Source organism: Diplotaxodon limnothrissa, linkage group LG3, assembly GCF_057381915.1.
Source record: "Diplotaxodon limnothrissa isolate DT_005_m linkage group LG3, D_limnothrissa_male_GT1.1, whole genome shotgun sequence".
NCBI lineage: Eukaryota > Metazoa > Chordata > Actinopteri > Cichliformes > Cichlidae > Diplotaxodon > Diplotaxodon limnothrissa.
The window spans coordinates 62,109,681-62,125,006 of record NC_140598.1 but is presented as its reverse complement, the minus strand read 5'-3'; the positions used below and the strand labels follow the sequence as shown (position 1 = coordinate 62,125,006).

Below are 15,326 nucleotides of genomic sequence, written 5' to 3'. Positions count from 1 at the left end.
GCTGTTTGCATTTACACATGGAGATCGGTACATAAAATTACATGCATGCAGAGTGACGTTCACATAGTTTCTTTTTAAAACTTCTGTCTGTCAAAATTTGGCCTTATTAGTGTGTCAGACTTTAAGAAGTACCTGCAGCCTCGAATAGCCTGGAGAAAAAAACAGAGCAATGATGGCACTGTAACAGTATTTGTATTTAGACAGAGATGGCTTGGGAGTAGATGGTAAATAATTTTTCATGTTTGTCTATACATCATACAGGTCAGCTGTTACACACAGGTTTATATGGTGTAATAGTTTCTGATAATGCAGCTCTACTCTGGATAAGTCTCCTCATTATCTTTCACATCACACCAACAACTAACAGACACATTGACCTTTATATAAAACCATATTGATTTTCTTCTCCAGCTTTTGTTAATTTATCTGAACTGCCTTGCTGTTTTCAGAGAGAAACACATGTAAAACCTGCGTTTACACTTTATTATTTTTGTTAAGACAAAACTCCCCGCCTCACACTCTTTCATTGGCTGCATTCATTTCTGAGCTGGGTTTTTGCGCTGGTGCATACCATTTTTAAATCTGGCTTTGAATCTCATGATGATGGCTTTGACCATTAATTTTGACTTGTTGGGTCTTGCATGAACTACTCCCTAAAGTGGTAAATGAATTTTAACCAATTAAGCTAACATATGTTATGTTTTTTCTGTGCATTTGGAGCAATCATCTCTGAGGATAGTTACTTTAACTTTTTTTCCCTAGGAACAGTGCATGATTAATAAGCTTGCATGAAAACAAAACCAAAACTACTGCAAATTGTCATTGTTTTATCTCAGTAAGGTTAGGGTGTAGTTTCACTTTCATTTCCAAGGAAATCACACACCCTACTATTGGAAGGATCTGAATGGGGGTACCAATACAGAGTTATTGTTAATGATATATAGAGCCAACATAAAGATAAAATCTATCATTCACAATGGTTGTATGGCATATGGATCAGCTGCCCCTTCAAGAAGCTTGTAGAGCTTTCAGTCTAAAGGTCTACAAGTAGCATTTTTTATCACCCCAATTAAAAATTCTGTAAGGGCCAGTCCCTTTTACTAGATATGGGTGAAATTGCAAAAAAAAGAAAAGAAAAGAAAAAAGAAAAGAAAAGAAAAAGAAAAAAAATAAATAAATAAACTTAAACTGAAGTACTTAATACAAATAAAAGGACAGAATGAAATTATTCAAATTTAAACCCTATTTAGCCAACACTGGAAATATGTGGGATCAGCAAGGAATTTCAAAACATATGTGAGCAGTTGTGAACTTCAATGTGTGGCCAGTCTGCTGGTTAATTGCACATCATGGCTGATGTGCATTCCAAAGTTAACTTATGCAAGCAAGAGAAAGAAATCAGAATATATGGGTTCCATCACATGCAGGATTTGAAGGCAATAAAGGAGCTGATTATTTAGCCAAAGATTCAGTACATGAGCACAGAAGAGGATTTTATTTGCAGTATGGGCCAGCAGAATGCATGGAATTTATAAATAAATTACAAAATGAAAATGGCAAAATCTATGGGAAAATTATAAAAAGGTACCTTGAGGTAACCAAGGTTACAATTCAGTGATTTAACATAAGAGAAAATGTAACTCTGTGGACCATACAGATATAAAATGATCCTGTAAAAAATTTAAAAAGGGAAAATATGTAAGATCACATATGCAAGTGAAAGAAAAGTAAATTCTAAATACTGAGTAAGAAAGTCACATACTTATAACCGATATATGATTGTTTAAAATGCTAAAGATGTAAATACTTGCCATCAGATCCCTCAGCAACAGACAATTTGTATGGACTTCTTTTTAATTAACTGTCCTAATAAAACAAATAACAAATAACAAATAAATCAGTCATCTATAACAAACATAATTATTATCTGACAAAGCAAAAATAAGCTCATGTACATCTGTCAATAAGCTTGTGAATAGCCTTATATATTTTCTTCAATTTTATTATAATTACTTAAATCAGTAACTAAAAAATTCTTGAGTAAAAGCAAACACACATAAAATAAACCTGAATAACTGCACTTTTAAAGCTTATTTTAAATGATAGTCATTAAAGTGCATGAGAAATGTATTTAAGTTTGTCTATGAAATATTAGTTTTTCTTCTATATGACAAAAACTGAAACTAAATGATATGACATGATATCTGGAATGTGTTCTAGATGAGGAGGAATATAAGTTGTTACTTGATGTTTTTTTGAGGCTTTTTTCTGCCTGCTCTTTTGTGATGACATTCCAAGTTTCAGGAATATCAGCAGGTTCTGCCTTATATTCTCTGGCAAAGTCTTTGTTTTACTTTGCCATTACATATTTCCAGTAGTCTGAATCTGGAGGGATTTTCCAGTCTGGATAAATTTCTTTGTAACACTTGTAAGGGTGCTTTTTGTAGCACTGCATCTAAAACGGCCGTTACTGATCATGAGAGAAGAGCATATGTCAGTGACAAGTTTCTTTGTTACATGCCAAGTGTATTTACCCAGACCCTCTGGCCTATGCACTGAAGCAGAGTGCTTAGTAAGGACTTTTCCTCCTCCATCACATGGAACTTTGCAGAATGGACACTGTTTGCCACAACCAACCAGTTTGTTGAAAAACTCATTTTCAGGCTGCACATGGAGATGCTGTAGTTTCATTTCAAAGTTCAATGTTTGAAACTCTTTTCTCAGATCTTTTTCCATCTAATTCACAGACACTATGAGCCAGTCAGCAAACTGTTCTTGTCAGCATTGTTCAAAAACATGAAAGCACCAAGCGCAATGATCAGTTTATCACCAAGTTCTTTGTGAATATCTTCAGATGTTGTTGACACAGTTTTGGTTGAGTTTCCACTATTTGGTTGAGTATGTCTTTACATAATCCTGAGAAAATATATTTCTAGTAGTTTTTAAAATCCTCCTTCAAAAGCAGATCCAGTAAAATTGAACACTGGAAGGACATTCGTGTGCTGAACTGCTCACATGTCTGCATTTCATCAATGATTTTAGGACCCAGGGACTGATTGATAAAGTCTTCAACAGCAGGCTTCAAGCACTGGTTGGTGAATTCTTCTGCTTTCTTTTGACATTGGTCTTCTTTATTAACCACATGTTTGAAGTCATCACAAAACCTGTCCTTGTTTTTAATCAAACATATGTAGGGATCATTTTCTTTATGCGCTTTTGTAAACTCTCTGGCAGCAATTCCACAGACATGCTTTTTTAGAAGAACTTCAAACTCACGGTCTGCCTTGACGTCTTGATTTTTCTCAAGGTTCTCATCAGTGATGTGTAGGATCTCCTACGTGTCACAGTACATCTTTTTCCTTCTCACTTTTTCTCTCACAAATTGAGTGAAAGCATCAATGATGCTGTCAGCCAGTTTTTGTGCAGCCATTATGTAATCTTGAATGTTGAAAATCTTTTCCATTTTGGCTGCTGCCTGGGTCATCTCATTTAACTGTTCCAGGAGCAGTTTCCTGTCTTGTGAGTTCTTCTCATGGGCTGAAACATCGGACACATTCTGGTGAACAAACACACATTTAGGCTTTTTGCCCACCTCCTTCATCCTGAGAAAAGCATGCACAACTATTTGTAAGATGTCCTTCATTTCAGTTGAATTCTCCATTGCAATATTAACAATGGTGACATCACTCAGCCCCACAACAAGTGTAGCAAGCTCATTGTCGTGCTCATAGCTGTTGTTCAGTTGTGCAAGTTCTGGTGACTTTAAGCCCTCAGTGTCAATGATCACCATGAAGTCACAGTTTAGGACCTTTTTCATGTCTTCACTGATTTTGATGAGCAGCATAAAGGCACCTCGAGTACATCGACCACTGCTGACTGCAAGCTGCACTCCAAACATGGTGTTAAGGAGAGTGGACTTTCCTGTGCTTTGAACTCCAAGAACTGTGACTACACGTATCTTTCTGTTTGGAGAAACCAAGTCACTGAGCTGAGAGAGAACATCACTCACCCATCTTAGAGGGATGTTGGATGCATCTCCATCTACAAGCTCAAGAGGAAATCCATCAAGCAACAACTCTGCACACAGTTTGGGCAGATGCTGCAACTGCTGACGTGCTGGATCTGTTTGTGGAAGGGACAGTGAGGTTTCATAGATCTGACCCATTTCACGGAAGAAGTGTTCAGTCCCCAGTGAGCTGTTGGAAATTTGTCTGTCAATTTCCTTGATCTCCTCTTTGTTCTCAGAGTTCTTGCATTTTTCTTTATATTTCTCCCGAAGTTCCGACAGTTTTATACAAGACAGGTTATCCAAGTTCATTCGCATCCATTTCAGGAAATAAAACCTCTCTGTTCCTGGGCTTGATATTGCATTGATGAAACATGTCATAGCTGTGGACTTGTCATAAGAGTTCTGCCTTTTCCTCAGTTTTTCTTTCTGCAGCTGAAGTTCACTTTTGTAATCTTCTATATTTTTGGAGCCAACTTTTTTAAGCCGAAATTCTTCCTTCTCTAAGCAGGTCAGTTCTTTCCATATTTCACCTTGCCGTTGAAGCTGATCTTCTTTGAATATATGGATATCTTGAATTTCAGCAGTGATGGCTTCTGCATTTTTCCTTGATATCTGGAACTCTGGAGAGTCTTCATCAACCAGGATTCCCAGTTCATGGGCAATTTCTGCCATCTGCTCTGTTTGCATCTCAACTACATCACTGATTGTTTTCCTCAAGCCTTTGACAAAATTGGCAGCATTTTTTTGTTTTGTCTTAATAATGATGTTGTTGTTAGTCAAGCCCAACATTGTTGCTACTGTTTCTAAAGTATCTAAACTGAAGCTCTGGCTCTCATAGTTACCTACCAAGAAGATCTGTGCCTTGTGGTGTTGGTTAGTAAGTAGACTGCACTCAGAGTCCAAATGGTCAAAGAACACAAAAACTGCTGCAGATGTCTGGCACAGAAAGGAGTATTGTGTTTCAAATGAAGCAATGTCCCCACGAAGGTTAGCTACAGCCACTGGCTGACTGAAAATATCAATGTTTGTGTTTCCACAAGGAAGATACCAAGTAATTTCAGTCAGTCCGTTGGATATTCTTCTTGGACTGTCACCACACTCCATGTTGCGATGAACAAAGGTGTCATGGTACTGCTGAGAATTGCTCAGAAGTTTATTGAGAATCTCTGACTTGGACAAGGAGCACTCACCCAGTCTGACAAAAGAGATCATTGGAAGTTCAGAGAGAACGATTCTGTCTTCAATGAAGCCCTTGGATTCTGACAGAGACTGAGGTCTGTACTTTTTAACAATGTCTCTCATGGCCCACAGCATGAGTGTGCACTGTTTCGTGTCTTGATTGGAAAGCAGCAGAGGAACAGAGAACTGACACATGGACATTTTTAGTGACATTTCCTGCTGTAGAAAACCATCAGAATTGTTACACCCCTGAAAACAGGGGGAAAAGAATCACGAGAGTGATTATGACTTGCGTCTCTCATGGAGTAGTTTATTGCAGCAAAAATGAGCAGAAATGTTTCACATTCTGTACTGCTAAATGTCACACGGTGGAAGAAAAACACTAAATAATAAACCGAAATACTGAAGTGCTTACTATACATATACTTGAGCAGGTTTCCTGACAAAATGGCTGACAATCGCAGCATTTTTAGCTCCTGCAGTTATCTTAATGGCCATTACACAGTACAAAACACAGCTCAAAACCGCCACGTATATGTGCACAAAACTGTAATGTAATGCTTCTAACGCTTACAAAACAATGAAGGATTACCTCTTAAATATGTTAACAGTGTACACATTGGAAATATATCAACTTTTAAACACTTTTTACCTGAAAACAGGGGGAAAATGCTGGGGGAGCAGGCTGAGGGTCGCAGATGCCAACAGACTTAATAAACTAATCCGTAAGGCCAGCAATGTTGTGGGGATGGAGCTGGACTCCCTCAAGGTGGTGTCGGAGAGGCGGATGCTGTCCAAGATAAAGACAATGTTGGATAACACCTCCCATCCACTCCATGACATGCTGGTCAGTCACAGGAGCTCGTTCAGTGAGAGACTGAGATTACCGAAAAGCACCACTGAACGACACAGGAAATCTTTCCTGCCTGTGGCCATCTCCCTGTACAACGCATCCACTTAACACACTGTTTGCTGCTACAACTACACATGTTTCTTTTCCAACTATTTATTTATAAGTGACTTATGTATGTATGTATGTATGTATGTATATGTATATATTGTACTATTCTTAGTTAGCGTATTGTCTGTCTTGTCTTAATGTTGGTTTAAAATGGAGCACTGTAACAAAAAATAATTTCCCCCAGGGATCAATAAAGTATTCTGATTCTGATTCTGATTCTGAAAAGAATCATGAGAGTGATTATGACTTGCGTCTCTCATGCAGTAGTTTATTGCAGTGAGGAGAACGCGCGAAAGCCCCCTAGTGGGGAATAGAGACACTACTAATCAATCCCAGAAAAGGCTTAGCCGATCACTGATGTATAGATTGTAGTTCTCTTAAGTAACATGAAAGCCATTAATATAACATGAAAAATAATAAACTCTTAACCATTTTCTTACCATATTTACATTATTTTCATCCTTATATCAACTGATATGAATTAGTATTAACTGAACAGTTTTATACGCAGTAGTCCTTCAACCTGTCACACTCTCCCCCACTCAAAAAATGTCGTCCCGACATTATACCAACAAGATGCTTTTCAGTCTATATTCTCTTGTAGTCAGGACATCAACAGTAGGGTGAACCAATGTCCTCAATTCTGTAGGTTTAAGATCTGTTTCACCACAGTCCATCACTGGTGATTGAAGACAAAGTCTATAACCAGTCCATATGTGAGTCTTCACAAAGTCTATTGTCTATGGTTATAATCCACAGATGGGGAAAAGTTCATGTCTTTTTCTTGATGACAGTCTGTAAGTACAGTTCTCAAGTCATCAGTGAAAAAGTGTCAACTTACATTTGCTGGAGTCCATACAGGGCAGTATGACTGCACAGCTGGAAACCATGGAACCAGGCCCAGGTACACAGGAAGCAGTTGCAGTGCTGGCTGAACACTGTAGCAAGATGGGGTGCCCAGTTGGTCATACGTCATCCGTCTTGGCGGGTGTCTCTCTCGCTGTGTTGGTGTTGGTGCAAGAGTAGGGGCTGAAGCTGCAGGCTGAGACGTTGCTGTGAGAAGTTCTTGTTCTGATGGCTGGGACACAGGTTGAGGTGGTGCGTAATGACAGCGGTATTCATCAACACTGCCCTCATCATCAGAGTCTGGCACAACAGCGACAGGTTTATCAGTCTTTTTCTGTTCATGTCTTGTACGATTATCTTTTTCAGGCACTTTTTCAAAAGGTAAGTGGTCACATGACATAAGCAAGTTTCTGTGAAGCACTCTAGAGTGCCCTCTGCCTCTCTCCGGTCTTACCTCAAAGATGGGGAGGTCAGGCCCCATTTTTCTGACTACTGTGTGAACAGTGTCCTCCCAATAGTCTCTCAGTTTCCCTGGGCCTCCTCTAGGTGTCAGGTTTTTGACCAGAACTCTCTCGCCAGGTTGTAACACAGAACTCCTTACTTTTGTGTCGTAGTGTCTTTTGCCCTTTTCAGCAGCTTTCTTTGCATTCTCATTTTGCTATAGAGTATGCTTGTTCCATGCCCTTTCTCCATTTTTCAACATAGTCTCTGTGGTCACTAAAATCTGTTTCTGAGTACAGTCCAAAGAGCATATCTACTGGTAGCCTGGGTGACCGTCCAAACAGTAGGTAAAATGGGGAGTAGCCAGTGACTTCGCAACGTGTGCAATTATATGCATACATTAACTTGTTGATAGATTCCTTTCAGTTTGACTTTTGTGTTTCAGTTAGCGTTCTAAGCATTTGCAACAATGTCCTGTTCATACGTTCAACTTGACCGTTCCCCATTGGGTGATAGGGTGTTGTCCTAGAACCGGCCATGCCACAAAGTTTCTTGAGCTGACTGAATAGCTGATTTTCAAATTCACCTTCTTGGTCATGGTGAATGCGACAGGGGAAGCCAAACTTTAGGGCATAGTCATTGAATATCAGGTTTGCAGCAGTTTTGCCTGACTTTGAGGTGGTGGCATAGGCTTGGGCAAAACGTGTGAAGTGGTCAGTTATCACTAGAATATATTCATAACCGCCTTTGCATTTTTCAAGATGGAGAAAGTCTATACACACCAGCCATAGCTGGACTGGCCATCGGGCATACCGGGCAATTGCCCGGTGGGCCGCTGGCGATTTTTTGTTTTTATGGGCCGATGGATTTTTTTTTTTTTTTTTTTTTTAGGAAGGGTATATATAATGAAAGGTGTTGGATTGGCCAATTGGTCATGATCGACTCTGGGCTGGACCAATTACAGCCGAGGAGGCCGGATGCACCCTCCCCCCTATTTAGCAATCACGTGATTTTCGCGCATTGCATGCCGGGAACTCGTGGCAAAACAATCCAAGTACCGCATTAAATGCAAGCGTTTGCAGCACCGCAAAACGTTCATTCTCCGGTTCCAATACCTTCTTGTTTTTTCTTTGCCGCACAAAAAAGGAATGTACAAAACAAAAGGAGAACAATGCTGGTCCGTACAAAGACAGACTCGACGAAAAGACAAAGAAAAGATACGAGGAAAAATCAAAGGAGTGAAAGGGTCAGACCCTTACGAGCACACAGAGGGACAAAAGACGTTAGCGTGCTGCCCAACTTTCACCACGCTCATATTTATAATCATACGGTTCTTGGAGTGAGTGCACACACTCATGAAGTTTAGTAACTTCAGGTCACTGCAACAAGCCCAGGTACAGTTTACCGACGGATGGGTGCAGGACCTTGAAATGCACCGTGTAGAACGAAAGACCATCGTACGAACAAAGGTAAGTTTACCAGTCTCACAAATCGTTGTCATAAATACACATTCGTTAACCGTTTATTAATAGGACCTTTGAGCTCAACGGTAATTAATTAGTAGTGGAAATAATTTCTGGTAGCATTACAGAAATGTAGCAATGACAATAATATTGTATGCTGTAATCGCACTGGGGAATTAGTGATACAAAACAACAGTTTTATCCTGTGAATAAAAGTATATGTTTTTGTCAGTGTACCATGGTAATAACAGAAGCGAAACGCAATATTGTGTCAGGACAATTTACTATTTATGCACAATAAATAAAGGAGCATAGCGCGACCATTTCTGTTCAGCGCCAGACTTGTAACCTATATCACCAATTATGTTAAGAAAAATGACGTATTAACTACTACAAAACTCTGTGGGAATGCTTGGAGCAGACTAACATGTGAGCTGGAGTGTTCTGGGACGTTATATTTGGTATATCCAGACCATCCGTCGGCTCTTACTTCGGAAACATGGCTTAAAAAATTTCTCTTCAACTACGTAATCCGATAAAAAAAAAAAACGATCTCTTTACCCGTCGGCTTTCCATGGCTGTCATGCGACCAGCTATTGCAGTTAATAATACAACAGCTTCTTGGCATTTTTTGGGTTTCTTTTATGCTCGATGTCTGCCTGCATGTGTGGCCAAAAGAAGCGTTCACGTATCAAAGACACTGTGCGATCAACACCTTGATGGCCGATATTATTGTGCAGCTCTTCAAGTACAGTCTTTTTGAACTGATCTGGTAGGACTAGCTGTTTCCGGGCAGAAGTGAGTCTGTACAAGGTGCCATTGTTATCTAGTCTTAACTTGCCCCACTCTCTGAACAAGCAGTTTGTCTTAGGGTCAAATGTTCTTAGCTCTTTGGGCAGTGGTTTTGAATCTGTCTGTTTACACTGTAATACAGGGCTTATAACAGGATCAGACTTTTGCGCTTCATTAAGCTGTTCTTTTGGAATGGGTGTGAATGTTGCTTCTGCTGGCTCACCTTCTGCTGTGACTGACATTGCTGCAGCTGAGAGTGTCCATGCGGCAGGTGTGTCTTTCTGTACCTCAATGGCCTGGATAGCAGCTGCAATAGTGTCCGGTGGCACTTCCTCAGAGCAGTCTCTCATTAAGGTTTCTACATCAAGTGGCATTCTTGATAAAGCATCTGCATCACTGTTTTCCTTCCCTGGTTTGTACTTAATGGGGCGATCGTGGCTCAAGAGTTGGGAGTTCGCCTTGTAATCGGAAGGTTGCCGGTTCGAGCCCCAGCTTGGACAGTCTCGGTCGTTGTGTCCTTGGGCAAGACACTTCACCCGTTGCCTACTGGTGGTGGTCAGAGGGCCCGGTGGTGCCAGTGTCCGGCAGCCTCGCCTCTGTCAGTGCGCCCCAGGGTGGCTGTGGCTACAATGTAGCTTACCATCACCAGTGTGTGAATGTGTGCGTGAATGGGTGGATGACTGGATATGTAAAGCGCTTTGGGGTCCTTAGGGACTAGTAAAGCGCTATATAAATACAGGCCATTTACCATAATGGTGAAGTGAAAATCAGCGAGCTCAGCAACCCATCTTGATGTGGTGGCATTCAGTTTGGCTGTTGACAGAATGTACGTTAGCGGGTTGTTATCGCTGTAGACAGTAAATGTTGGGGCATAGTACAAATAGTCTCTCAATTTGTCAGTGATAGAACACTTCAATGCTAAAAATTCTAGTTTTCCTGCATGGAAGTGGTAGTTTTTTTTCAGCCGCTGTTAGAGTACGGGAGCCATAAGCAATAACTCGCAGCTTACCATCTTGTCTCTGGTACAACACTGCGCCTAGACCTTTGTGTGAGGCGTCTGTGTGTACGATGAACGGCTGTGTGAAATCTGGGAACCCCAGCACTGGTGGGTGGAGCAAACAGTCTAGTAGTTCCTCAAGCGCACGTTGATGCTGGTCAGTCCACACGATTTGTTTTGAGGAGGGCACAACTTGACTGGCTCTCTTTGGTCTTGCCCTTGGCCCTTTTGTGGTGTCTGAGTTCTCTGGGGTTTTGTCAGCTTTTAACAGTTCATACAAACAACTGAGAAGTCTTTTATGTATTGTCTGTAGTAGGAGAGAAGGCCTAACATTTTTCTGAGCTGACCAACATTTTGTGGTTTTATACCTTTGAGTGCTTTGACTGCTTCAAAGTCTGCAGGATCCACTTTACTGCCTTCTGCAGACACTATTCTGCCCAAATAGCGCACCTCAGACTTAAACATGTCGCACTTACTTGGCTTAAGCTTTATATCAAAGCCTCTCAATCTCTGGAGCACTTTTCTCACGTCCTCCAAGTGATCTTTGAACGTTTTGCTGTAAACTAATGTGTCATCCAGATAGGGGATGCAGATGTTGTCGCGAAGCCCATCCAGGCACTCTTCCATACAGCGCTGAAATGCTGCAGGGGCATTCATAAGTCCAAAGGGGATGCAAATCCACTCATATAATCCCCAGGGCGTCACAAAAGCAGTGAGTGGACGACTTTCTTCTGACATGAACCCCTGGTGGTACGCTTTCCCCTGATCTAAAAGCGAAAACCAGGAGTTTCCACCCAAACTGTCCATAATGTCCTGGACACTTGGGTTGGGCTGGCGATCAGGATGGGTTTTCCGATTCAGGTCTCTGTAGTCTATGCACAGTCTTAAAGTACCATCTTTTTTTCTAACACAAACAACTGGTGAGGAGTATGACGAGTCTGATTTTCTGACCCAGCCTTGTGCTATTAAATCATGCAGGTAACTTTTCATCTCTTGGTAGAGCGGCCGTGGCACAAGGTGGTGTCCTGTGGTGTCCCACAGGGCTCAGTTTTAGGTCCATTACTATTTTCTTTTTATATGCTTCCTTTAGCTAGTATCATTCAATCTTTTAGCAACCTGTCTTATCATTTTTATGCTGATGACATTCAGCTCCATATGTCCTTTAAGCCTCATCAGCTGGATAGGCTGTCCACCCTAGTCCAGTGCTTAACCCAGGTTTCTGATTGGCTTTCAAGCAACTACCTTGTTCTAAATACTAACAAGACCGAGACCATGATCATAGCTCCTCCTGAGCTACATTCTAAAATCAGTCAGGTTCTTGCCTCTTTCTGTCCATCTGTCAAGTCAAATATTCGAAATCTTGGAGTAATATTTGACTCTTCTCTGGGCCTTGACTCTCATGTAAAATCTTTGTCTCGTTCCTGTTTCTATCATTTAAGAAACATATCTAAACTGCGACATATGGTTTCCTCAGCTGAACTGGAAAAACTCATTCATGCATTTGTGTCATCACACTTAGATTACTGTAATTCCCTGTTTACAAGCTTGGATAAATCATCTCTCTCTCGCCTCCAGACAATACAAAACGCAGCAGCCAGATTACTAACTCGCTCTACCAAGCGTGTTCACATCACTCCCATCTTATATTCTCTACATTGGCTCCCAATAGAGTTTAGAATTCGCTTTAAAATTCTTGTTTTAACATACAGAGCACTAAATGGCCAGGCTCCAGATTACTTATCCAAGCTTCTTTTAAAATACACTGCTGCTCGTCATCTCCGCTCACAGACTCAGAGTCTCTTAGTTGTTCCCCGTACACGATTGAAGACAAAAGGGGACAGAGCCTTTCAGTCTGTTGCACCAAGGCTGTGGAACAGTTTACCACTACAATTACGTTTGCTTGACTCTGTGGATTCTTTTAAAAAACAGTTAAAAACTCTTCTGTTCAAACAAGCCTTTTGTTGATCTACATATTTTATTTTATTTTTTTTACATTATTTACATTTGATCTTTTACATTGTATATAATGTCTACTGATTTTATTGTTTATTTTAATATTTTAATATTTGTGTACAGCACTTTGTGATTGCCTGTCTGCGAAAAGCGCTTAATAAATAAAGTTTACTTACTTACTTACTTAAGTCTGGGTCAAATATCATGACCATGTCTTGTTTAAATGGCCCTGCTGCTATACGACCCTCAACATGCATGTGGCTTTTTTTAGGTACAGTAATACAGTCTTTCTTTGTCATCACTTTGTACTCGTCAACTGCATCTGCACTAACAGCCTGAACAGCCTGTATAAAAGCTTTCACCTTGTGTCTTTTGAGGCTGGGAAATGCTTTTCTCACTGTGCTGTACAGTTTTGGTCAGTCTTATTCACAATGTATTCAATTACATTGTAGCCTATAATAGGGCATGTGAGCTGAAAACCTTTCATTACCAACATGGGGATGGTCAATTTCTCAGTTTGTTCAGTTCCGGAAACAAGTTGGAAGGTTGTCTCAACCCACCCAAGATATGGCATGTTGGTCCCATTTGCTGCGGTCAGGGTGAGTTCAGATGTATCCATAATATCTGCTACATCTCTCAGCTCTGTGTGTGGCAGATAGTACTTTTTCCACTTCTCATCGATGATTGATACCTGTGAGGCTGAGTCCCATAGAGCTTGAAGCCTGTGGCCGTCCAGGAGACACTCAACCAGACATTGCCTGCCCACCAGAGATGTGACTTTGTGAGGGGAATTTACATGAATAGAATAGAATAGAATAGCCTTTATTGTCATTGTACAGAGTACAACGAAATTGGAGTGCCACTCCCTTGGTGCAAGTTTCAATAATAAATATAAATGTAAAATATAAAAAGTACAAAAAAACAATCGTAAGTACTCAAACAATAGTATGTACAATATATACAGGATAGCATCATTAATATAATGACAGTATGAATAGCAGCATAATATAATGACAGTGACGGTATGGAATAGGTTCAATTGTTTTTGTGCTTATTTACTACGGTGATGGCTCTGGGAAAGAAGCTATCCCTGAATCTGTTTGTCCTGGTTTTATGTGACCTGTACCGTCGGCCTGACAGTAATAGTTCAAACAGTTGGTTGCTGGGGTGAGAGTGGTCCTTGATGATATTGCCAGCTCTGCTGAGGTACCGAGAGTTTGCAGTGACCTCCAGGCTGGGCAGAGAGCAGCCAGTGATCTTCTGGGCTGTGTTGATGACCCTCTGCAGTACTTTCCTGTCCGCAGCTGAGCACCCTGCATACCATGTTGTTATGCCGTACGTTAGGATGCTCTCTATGGTGGCTCTGTAAAATGTCACCAGCAGCCTCTCCTCCAGGTTGTTCCTCCTGAGCACTCTCAGAAAGTGGAGACGCTGCTGGGCCTTTTTAACCACCGCCGTAGTATTTGCAGTCCAGGAGAGGTCATCAGATATCTGCACGCCCAGAAACCTCATGGAGTGTACCCTCTCCACACAGCTCCCGTGAATGTAAAGTGGGGCCGGGTCTGCTCTGCCCTTCCTGAGCTGGCGACAGTGGTACCTGGACAGTCTCATTTTCTTTCTTGGTCTTTAAGCCAGTGCATTGTCTCTTATGTTGTCTCCAGTGTTGTTTCTGGCATGTTCTTGAACAATAAAGTGCGTTTTTACATGCTGAACACTGTCTCATGCCTGACTTTTCTTGTTTATAGTTGGAGCAATGTTGGGACTTGTGGATGATGGGCATGGTTAACACTCGTCCCTCGGTGGTAACCATTGCTGGTTTAAATGTTTCTCTTTATATGGTCTCATACCTCTGCTTCTACAACCAGCCTGAAAGTGTTCTCTACTCCCACAGAGGTAGCAGTGGGTGCAGCGCTTGTTGACTCCATTCTGCTGGCAGATGTGGCACCTCCTCTCACAGCAGGCTGGACTACCTGTGTAGTGCTGTACAGGATACTGAGGGGGTGGTGGTCTTTGACGGGGGCCCTGGAAGCTATAATACTGCTGGTCCCTATCATACTGCATAACTGGTGGTGGGGCATATGACTGAGGACCAGGCACCGGCTGCTGTAGAGTCTCTTTAATCTGAGCTATCTCTGCACTGAGACCTTTCAGGGAGGCTACACCTGTCTTAAGCTCCGCTAACTCAGTTAAAAGCTCGGGTGGTATCTTAGCTTTAACTTCTTTTACAGGGTTCTTAGCCGGTGACACATCATCTGACTGCACTGCACTCACACTTGTAGCAGTCTGTGATGCTAAACATCTCTTCTTGTTTTTCCTTTCTGCCTCATTGGCACAAGCCATATTTAACCTCTCTAACAGGAGTTCATCAGGTGTCTTAGAGTCTAACAGGAGTGGCTGCATATCTATCCTGACACTGTCACTCTGGAAGCCTGTGAGTATGGTGTGCAAACACATACGCTGGACAAAAGCTGGGTCGTATTTGAGTCCTGACTCTGATTCTTGGGAAGCAAATAAGACGTTCTGCTTTAGATCTAAAACTCTCATCAGGAAGCTTTGAGCAGTCTCTTTTGGGGTTCAACCAAGCCTATATTCAGACCCATCTCAGTGGACTGGATCAGACAAATGTGGAAACACTAATGAGTCTTTGGCCACACAGTTTGTCTGAATTAATTAATTAAATTCTCC

At 41.3% G+C, this 15,326-nt stretch overlaps 1 pseudogene; it reads right to left on the bottom strand.

Moving 5' to 3' along the window:
• Window positions 1-1,242: 1,242 nt before the first annotated feature.
• Window positions 1,243-14,981, bottom strand: LOC146636806 (uncharacterized; annotated as a pseudogene).
• Between the last annotated feature and the right edge of the window lie 345 nt (window positions 14,982-15,326).